The sequence below is a fragment of the Cetorhinus maximus genome, chromosome 2 (assembly GCF_964194155.1).
Source record: "Cetorhinus maximus chromosome 2, sCetMax3.hap1.1, whole genome shotgun sequence".
Lineage (NCBI taxonomy): Eukaryota > Metazoa > Chordata > Chondrichthyes > Lamniformes > Cetorhinidae > Cetorhinus > Cetorhinus maximus.
The window spans coordinates 185881527-185891960 of record NC_135880.1 but is presented as its reverse complement, the minus strand read 5'-3'; positions in this window follow the sequence as shown (position 1 = coordinate 185891960).

Here is a 10434-nt window from a genome sequence, read left to right as displayed (position 1 = left end):
AAGGAGCTGGGAAATTAAAAATTTACATTTTTTTAAAATAAAGGTTAAGTAAAACATTCAGTTAACTTTCCTACCTTAAAGTGACATCAACAGAATAGAAGTGAGTAGCTGGTGAGTGTTTCTTTTTTTAAGCAGTAAAGTTTATTAGCAATAGTAAGGTATATTATCTAATTAGTAGAGGAATGGCAGGACAGCTCCAACCTCTAGTGTGCACATCTTGTGCTATATGGGAACTCTGGGACACTTTTCCACAGCTTAAGAGTATGCAGGGAGAGAGGGATTGGGTAACCACCAGGCAATCAAGAAGAAATGGTCAGGTAGTGCAGAAGACCCCTGAGTGCATCTCACTGTCCAACCAGAATTCATTTCTGAGTAATGGTGAGAGTGATGATTCATCTAGGGAGTGCAGCCAGAGCCAAGTCCATGGAAACACTGTTGACTCAGCTGTACAGGGGGGCACGAAGAAGAGCAATAGTGATAGGAGATTTGATAGGGGAACAGGCATTTCTGCAGCCACAAATGTGGGTGATATGTTGTCTCCCTGTTGCCTGGGTCAAGGATATCACTGAACAGCTGCAGAGCACCCTGAGATGGGAGAGTGGACAGCCAGCAGTCGAGGTCCACATTGGTCCCAATGACATAGGTAGAAAGAGGGATGTGGTCTTGAAGTCAGAATTTAGGGAGCTAGGTAGGAAATTAGCAAACAGGACCTCAAAAGTAGTAATCTTCGGATTACTCCCAGTACCATGTGCAAGTAAATATAGAAATAGGAGGATAAAGCAGATGAATGCATGGCAGAGAAGATGGTGCAGGAGGGAGGGCTTTAGATTCCTAGGAGATTGGGAGCAGATCTGAGGGAGTTGGGGCCTGTGCAGGATAAACAGGTTGCCCCTAAACAGAGCCAGGACCAAATTCCACGTGGGAAAATTTGCTTGTGCTATTGGAGAGATTTTAAACTAATTTGGCATGGATGTAGGAATTAGAAGGCAATACTAATGAGGAATAGCACAGAATACTGGGAGAGACAGATAGCACTAGAGTAGGAAATAGTAAGTTATTAGGTAGGTTCAGACTAAGGGGATAAATAATAAAATATAAATTAGGGTTAATAAAACAAAATACTGCGGATACCAGAAATCTGAAATAAAAACAGGAAGTGCTTCTGAGCTGAAGAGAGGTAGAAATGTGATGGATTTTACGGGCCAGGATTTTCCAGTCGTCGGGCGGGCTCGGCAAGCGGGCCTGGGAGCGGTCAGGAAGCCGCCCGCGATCGGGCCCCGACCGCGATTTCATGCTGGCTGGCCCAGAACTCAGCACTGCCAGGGTGGAGGCGGGTGGAGCGCGAGCGCTGAAGTTTGCGCATGCGTGCAGCTGCACACAGTAAAAGCTCCCTGAGGCACAAAGCTACCTCACGGAGCTGAAGATTTTTTAAAAATAAAAAAGATATTAAAAAGAATGAAAACATGTCCCACATGAGCAGGGGACATGTTAATTATGAGTGTTAAAAGGTTTTATTATTTTTTAATCGTTGGTCGAAGCCTCATCCTGCCTGTGGGTGAGGTTTCGCCAAAAACACAAAGGCCGCTTGGTCTTTTTGCCCGCCAACTGAATGGCTGGACGGGCAGCGAAAAATTCTAGTCAATTAATTGATTGAGGGCCTTAATAGGCCGCTTAATTGTCGGCGGGCGCACTGCTGACTCCTACATATGCCCGCTGACCGAAATATCATGCAAGTGCGCGATGACATCGGGATGCTCGCCCGATATCATCATGAGTCATTGTTACACTCATTCGGGTCGGCGCGTGCCCACCCGAGGAGAGAAAAATCCTGCCCCTGCTGGTGAAAAAGGGAGGGGGGGTCAGGTAGAACAAAAGAAAAGGTCAAGGATAGGGTAGAGGGCATGGCCTAGACCATCTGGTTGCTTGCCATTTTAATTCAACATCTTGCTCTCATTTATGTCCTTGGCTTGCTGCAATGTTCCAGTGAAGCCCAACGCAAGCTTGAGGAACAGCACACTTTATAGCTTCTGGACTCAACACTGAGTTCAGCAATTTCTGACTGTTAACTCTGTTCTCCATTTTGTTTTTTTTGCCAAGTGCCAGTTATAACTTGTTTTTAAGTTTTTGCTTTCAGAGCTGTCCTCTTTCTGTCATGAACACTTACTCTGGATCCATGTTTTGTTTCTTTACTACAACCGCTCTCACTCCCTTTGCCTTTTGTTCTATGACATTTGCTATTTCATCTCTCCCACCTTCTAACCTATCCCTGACCTTCCCTTTTGTTCTACATGACCTTCCCCCTGACCTTTTCAACAGCATTAAGCCCATCATATTTTTACCTCTCTTCAGTTCTGCAGAAGTCATATTGGACTCAAAATGTTAATTTTGTTTCTCTCTCCACAAATTCTGCCAGACTTGCTGAATTTTTCTAGCACAATCTGTTTTTATTTTAAGTTAGTGTGACTGTGCTGTGTGAATGCACAGAGTGTGGTAAGTAGGATTGGTGAGTTGTAGGTGCAGATAGCCATGTGGAAGTATAATGTGGCTATGTCAGAGACCTGGCTCAAAGAAAGGCAAGGCTGGGTATTAAATATTGTTGGATACAAAGTGTTTAGGAAAGAGGAAAGGAAAGGGGGAGGGGTGGCAGTATTGATTAAGGAGCTGGAGATAGAGGATGTCCCAGAAGAGTAAAGGACAGAATCTATGTGGCTCGAGCTAAAGAACAAAAAATGGTGCAATTATATTGCTCAGTGTAGTATATAGGCCACCAAATAGTGGGAGAGTGTAGAGGAACAAATTTGCAAGGAAAGTACAGAGAGGTGCAAGAATTATAATGTGGTAATAATGGGGGACTTGAATTATTTGCATATGAACTGGGATAGTAGTAGTGCAAATGGCAGAGAGGGGCAAGAGTTCCTAGAATGTGTTCAGGAGAATTTTCTACAGCACTATGTTTCCAGTCCAATGGGAAAAGAGGCATCGCTAGACCTGGTTCTTGGGAAAGAAGTGGGTCAAATGGACCAAGGGTCAGTAGGGGAATATTTAGGGGACAGTTATCATTGTATTAAAAGGTTCAGGTTGGCTATGGAAAAGGACAAAGAGCAATTTAGAGTAACAATAATTAACTGGGGACAGTCAACTTCAATGGGGTAAGAATGATCTGACCCAGATAAATTGTAATCAAAAATTGGCAGGGAAAATGGTAACTGAACAAATGGGTTGTCTTTAGAAAACAGAAAGTTCAGACTCCGTCAGGATATATTCTAGCAGAATCACAGATTCTGTTACAGTGCAGAAGGAGGCCATTCAGCCCATTGTGTCTGCACCAACTCTCTGAATGAGAAATTCATGAAGAGGTAAGGCAAACAATTCCAGAGCTTCCTGGATGTCAAAAGAGATAAAGATTAAGACGAAGAAGAAAGAGTGTCTTTTAACAGATGTCAAGTGGAAAAAACAAATGAGACTGAGGTTGAATATAAAAGATTCGGTGGGGGGGTGGGTGAATATTTTCAGAGGGAAAATGAATATTTTGTATTTATCTTTACCAAGGAAGAAGATGTTGCACAGGCAATGGTGAAATAGGAGGTAGTTCAGACACTTGAAGGGTTTAAAATTGCTAAGGAGGACGTATTTGATAGTCTGTATTTAAAGTTGATAAAGCATCAGGGCCAGATGAGATGCATCCAAGGATACTGAATGAAGTGAGAGTGGAAATTGTGGAGGCACTGGCCATAATTTTCCAATCTTCCTCAGACTCAGGATAGTGCCAGGGGACCAGGGAATTGCACTCTTGTTCAAAAAAGGATGTAAAGATAAGCCCAGCAACTACAGGCCAGTCAGTTTAACCTCGGAAGTGGGGAAGTTTCTAGAAGCAATAATTCAGGACAAAATTAATTTTCAATTGGGCAATTGTGGATTAATTAAGGAAAGCCACCAGAGGTTTGTTGAGTGACAATTGTGATTAGCTAACTTGTTTGAGTTTTTAATGAGGTAACAGGGAAGGTTGACGAGGGCAAAGATGTGGTGACATGGACTTCCTAAAGGTATTTGATAAAGTGCCACACAACAGACTCGTGAGCAAAGTCACAGCTCATGGAATAAAAGGGACAGTAGAAACATGGATATAAAATTGGCTGAGTGACAGGAAATGGAAAGTAGTGGTGAATGGATGTTTTTTTGTTCTAGAGGAAGGTATATAGTGGAGTTCCGCAGGGGCTGGGGTTAGGCCTCCTATTCTCCCTGATATATACCATTGACCTAGACCTTGTTGTGGGGCAGAATTTCAAAATTTGCAGATGATACAAAAGTTGTTAGTATTGTGAATTGTGAGGAGAATAGCATAGATCTTCAAAGAGACATGGACAGGTTGGTGGAACGGGCGGGAAGATGAAATTTAATGCAGTGAAGTGTGAAGTGATTCATTTTGGTAGGAAGAACACAGAGGGACAATATAAAATGTAGGGTATAATTTGAAAGGGGGTGCAAGAACAGAGGGACATGGCTGTATATGTGCGTCAATCAACGAGGGTGACAGGACAAGTTGAGAGAGTGATTAATAAAACATTTGGCATCCAGGCTTTATCAGTAGAGGGATACAGTGCAAAAGCAAGGAAGCTCTGTTAAACCTGTATAGAATACTGGTTTAGCCTTAACTGGAGTATTGGGTCAAGTTCTGGACACCACACTTTAGGAAGGATGTGAAGACATTAGAGAAAGTGCAGGAAAGATTCACAAGGATGGTTCCAGGGATGAAGAACTGCAGTTACATAGAAAAGGTGGACAAGTTGGGACTGTTTTCCTTGGAGAATAGAAGGTTGAAAGGAGATTTGATAGAGGAGTTCAAAATCATGAGAGGCATGGACTGACTAGAGAGGGAGAAACTGGCCCCATTGGTGGAAGGTTTGGAAATGAGAAAGGACACATTTAAGGTAATTGGCAAAAGAAGCAATGGAGACATAAGGAGAAACGTTTTCAAGTAGCAAGTCGTTAGGATCTGGAATACACTGCCTGAGAGTGTGGTGGAGGCAGGTTCATGCAAGGCATTCAAGGGGGAATTGGATTATCTGAAAAGAAAAAAACATGTGGAGAAGGTGGGGGAGTGATACTAGGTGAGTTGCGCCTTCAGAGAGCCAGCACAGACATGAGGGGCTGAATGACCTTCTTCTGTGTTGTAAGTATTCTATGATTCTATAAAATCATTCATCATCTCTGCTTCTACCAACCCCATGGACAGTGATTTGCAAGTCATTACCACTCACTATGTAAAAAACTTCTTCCTCATATTCCTTCTGGATCTCTTTCCCAAAACCTTACATCTGTGTCCCCATAGTTCTTGTGCTATCAGCCAACGGGAACAACTTTTCCTTGTCTACCCTATCCAAGCCTGTCATAATCCTGTTTACCTCTATCAAATCTCCCCTTAATCTCCTTTGCTCCAAGGAGAATGGCACAGTTCTAAAGGGTGTGCAGGAACAAAGGGACCTCGGGGTGCATCTGCATTGATCTTTTATGGTGGTAGGACATATTGAGAGAGTGGTTAGCAAAAGTATATGGGATCTTGGGCTTCATAAATAAAGGCCTTGAGAACAAAATCAGGGAAGTTATGCTGAACCTTTATAAAGCTCTGGTTAGGCCCCAACTAGAGTATTGCATCCTGTTCTGGTCAACACAATTTAGGAAAGATGTGAGGGTCCCTTACGAGGATGCAGAAGAGATTTACCAGATGTTTCCAGGGGTGCAGGGTTAATTTCCAATCAAATTATTCCTCTTGTCAGCCATAATACTTTCCTTTACCAAATTACCTTCTTTTAACTATTGGGACATACATGGCTTTGTTTTATTTGAGAATGATTTTAAATAGAACCCATTTATCCTCAGTTTTTGGTTGCCTGGGCTACCTAGTCAATTTTTGTCAGATCTTTAACTTGTTTTGTAAAGTTAACCCTCTTAACATCTGGGACCAACCATAGATTTCTCATTGCCAGTCCAAGATTGTGGGGTGGGGAGGGTAGTGGTGGTCAGTGTGAAAGTTTTACCTTCAGAGTATAGCTGAAGAGAAAAAAGCTAACAGGACACACTGAGCATTATGCTAAATGATTAATGAACTTACACTACTCTGCTTGATATAATTTTAATTAATTTAAATCTTAATTATTCAAAAATATTAAGGGCAGTAAAAGTGCACAAATTGAAGTTTAAAAACAGTGTTTGTATAAATGAAAAGTGTAAGTATTTTTGAATTCTGAGTAATGTGTTAAGCAGCCTAATATAATTGTGTAATTTTTCTCTCCCTTCAGGTGACTGATTCACAGAAAGTAGTGTTGGTTGCAAGAGGACAAATAACTGACTCATGATGACCTGAAGGCTCTGCTTGATGCAATTGGGACATCTTGAAGGAGTCTGGTTGTGTTGTTTGGGGTCCAGTCCTCACGGTAGTGAGGGTACCTTGTGCCTGGGGGGAGGTGGTGAAGGAGAGCTCAGTGAGCCCACGTTAATCCTCAGGACGGCTGATCAATGCCAGAAGAAACTTAATGACCTGATAAAGTCGGAAGGTGTGAAAATTGTCACACTCAGGTGAAGTAATAGGATGAGCACGCTGTCACAGAGACTGAACCTCCTTTATTGATAATGACAAAGTAACAACTCACTAGATTTTCTTGCAGTTTGAGCCTATAGTTCCCCATTGCTTTCTCCATGGCAATCAGAGTTGGCCCAGCCAGTGAAGCCCACATCTCATGAATGAAAAAAAAAACTCGCAAACTAATCAGCATCCTTTTCTCCTGTAGTATAAATTGTTGTGATGGTTTGAAATTGGACATTCTTGTGTTTGGCCTGGTGAGTGCAGGATGAAAAGCTTCAGCAATACATCTATACCTCTTTTCAGCCTTTTTGAGCCTCTTCACAGCTTGTATTCCCTCCTAGTTTTGTATCATGAGCTAATTTAGGCACATTACTCTCTGTCTCTTTGTCCAAGTCATTCACATAGATTGTAAATAGCTGAGGTCCCAGCACTAATCATCCCGCACTCCACTAGTCACATTCTGCCCCATATTTCCCTAATCTTTTCTTCCTGCCCATTAACTAATCTCCTACCCATGCTCATATGTTACCCCCAACTCCTTATCTTGTGGATTAATCTTTTGCGTATCACCATATTGAATGCCTTTTGGAAATCTATATATTCTACATCTACTTGTTCCACTTTATCTAACCTACCAGTTAAGTCCTCAAAAAACACTAACAAATTTGAAAAACACAATTTTTCTTTCATAAAACCATGTTAACTTTGTGTGATCATGCTGAGTTGAATTTTCCCCCCGTCAGGGGCGGGCGGGAGCAAACGTGCACCCGATTGGCACCCCCGATTGGGTGCGCGCCGCCATTTTATGTGGGCGGGCCTTCCAGCATGGCACACACCCAGGAATGCTGTGCATTCCTAGTGCAGGCGGGGGGCGAGGTGGGGAGGGGGTTCCCTGAGTCGTGGCCTGCGGTCTTTTGCATATGTGCGCGAAAGAGTGCAGAAATCTCCCTGAGGCACGGAGATGCCTCAGGGAGATTAGTTTAAGTTCTGAAAAATTTAATAAAGGAAAAAAGAAATTTTAAGGACATGTGAAACTGTCACATGAGCTGGGACATGTCTATTAATTTTTTCAAAAATTTTTATTTAATTAATAAACCCTTCATGAAAGCTCATCCCGTTCGTGGATGTGGTTTCATGAAAAATGCAAAGGCCGCCTGGGCTCTTCGCCTGCCCGCCAACCTTAAGGTTGACGGGCAGTATTCTTAACAACTTTAATTACTTTCTTAATGACCTTTGATAGTTCGGTGGGTGTGCAGCTGACACGGCTGCGCGTCCGCCGAACTGATAATCTTAATGACGCGCGGTGAGGTCAGGACCCCCGCCCGACGTCACCGCACGTCATTTTACGCATCGGCGAGCAGGCCCCGCCCCCGCTCACTGACCGGAAAATTCTTCCCACTATGATTTTCTTAGTGCATTGTTAAGACTTCCCTATTAATAGATTCCAGCATTGTTACCCAACGAGTGATGTCAGGCTAACTGGCTAATATTGCTCCAAATCAGGATGGTGTGTGAAATGGAGGGGAACTTGTAGATTGTACATACTGCTGCCACTGTGCATCAGTGGTGGAGGGAATGAATGTTGAAGGTGCTGGATGTGGTGCCAATCAATCGAGCTGTTTTGTCCTGGATGGTGTCAAGCTTCTTGAGTGTTGTTGGAGCTCCACACATCCAGGCAAATGGAGAGTATTCCATCACATTCCTAACTTGTACCTTGTAGATGATGGACAGCTTTGGGGAGTTAGGAGGTGAGTTACCTGTCACAGGATTCCCAGTCTCTGACCTACTCTTGGAGCCACAGTATTTATATAGCTGTTCCAGTTTCTGATCAATGGTATCCCCCAGGGTAGTAGGGAATTCAGCGATGGTAATGCCATTGAGTGCCAAGGGGAGATGGTTGGATTCTCTCTTATTGAAGATGGTCATTGCCTGGCACTTGTGTGGTGCGAATGTTACTGGCCACTTAACAGCCCAAGCCTGAATGCTGTCCAGGTCTTGCTGCATATGGACACGGATTGCTTCAGTATCTGAGGAGTCGAGAATTGTACTGAAAATTGTGCAATCATCAGCAAATATCCCCACTTCTGACCTTATGATGGAAGGAAGCTCACTGATGAAGCAGCTGAAGATGGTTGGGCCTAGGACACTGCCCTGAGGAACTCCTGCAGCAATATCTGGGCTGAGATGATTGATCTCCACCAGGGCCACTCAGCTCCTGACCTCATTACAGCCTTAGTCCAATCATGGCCAAAGAGCAGACTAAATTGGCCTCCAACAACCACAACCATTTTCCTTTCTGATAGGTATGAATAACCACTCGAGCTTTTTCCCCCTGATTCCCATAGACTCCAGTTTTGCTAGGGCTCCTTGATGCCACACTTAGTCAATTGCTGCCTTGATGTCAAGGGCAGTCACTCTCACCTCACCTTTTGAGTTCAGCTCTTTGGCCATGTTTGGACCAACGCTGTAATGAGGTCAGGAGCTGAGAGGCCCTGGTGGAACCCAAGCCTCAGTGAGCAGGTTTCTGAGTAACTGCTGCTTGATAGCACTGTCAACGACCCCTTCCATCACTTTGCTGATGATTGAGAGTAGACTGATAGGGTGGTAACTGGCTGGGTTGGATTTGTCCTGCTTTTTGTCACAGGACATATCTAATTTTCCACATTATTGGATAGATGCCATTGTAGCTGTGGTGGAACAGCTTGGCTAGGGGTGTGCCTAGTTCTGGCACACAAGTCTTTTACGCTATTGCAGAATGTTGTCAAAGCCCATAGTTTTGCAGTATCCAATGCCATCAGCCGTTTCAGCTTGATATCATGTGGAGTGAATCGAATTCACTGAAGACTGTATTACAGCAGGAGAGAGACAGGTAAACTGTACTTCTTTCCTCTCACCAACTGTCAGTAAGCAGAAGGTGTTTTGAATTTTTAAAAAATAGGCTACAGCGTGTTTTCCCAAGCCCTCAGTTTGTGAGATCGAATTTACTAATAAATCGCAGCAAATTCACGATATGATTAACTCAGAAGGTTAGTTTATTTTACATTTAAAACCTGGGGGAGAAAAGTTTGCAAATTCCCACAATATGTGTGTGGGTGGGGGGTGTGGGGATGGAAAAAAGAGTTGTACAACTATGGATACATTAACAGCACAAGAACCACAGAAATGAAAATTTGTTCACATGATTCCCAGTGTCCAAGTAGTCAAAGCCCAGAGAGTATTTCTTTCATGGCTGAGTTCAGTTGCGATGAGTTTCTGGTTGGGGACAGCAACACAGAAATTCTTGAAACGAATGACGCTACAACACGATGGGCTTTCTGAGCTTAGACCGCTTGGCAGATGTTGATCAGAGACTTTTAAAAATCTACCAGGTTTCATGGAATTGCTCAGCCGGTATGCTGGAGTTCTTTTCAGTTGATGTTAAAACAGCAGTGTAGCGTAAGGGCAAAGATGTAACATTAAAACTGCCCAAGAGGCCAGAGGCTTGGGTGATGTAACATGGCTCATTAATGGTTAATTGTACCTTAACAATCAGTTTCTATGCTTCTGGCCAGAATTGCATTGTCCCCTCAATGGTCCCCTTTTGAAATGGACTTGAACAGTCCCAAGCGTAAGATGAGTCTGTTAACAGCTCTGCAGGCGTAACAAGTTTCAATCTCTCTCTCTTCTGATAGCTCAGATTGGGGAGCCGGTTCACCTGCACTTCGTCCATCTCCGTTGATTACAAGGGGTCTGTACAATGAGATGAGATTCCACAGGCTGAGAGAGGAATTCTTTTGTTCTTGTAATTCCTGGTGGTAGCTCCCAGAACAAAGGATCAATCCTGTGGTTATGTGACTTGTAGCAGCCATCCTTTT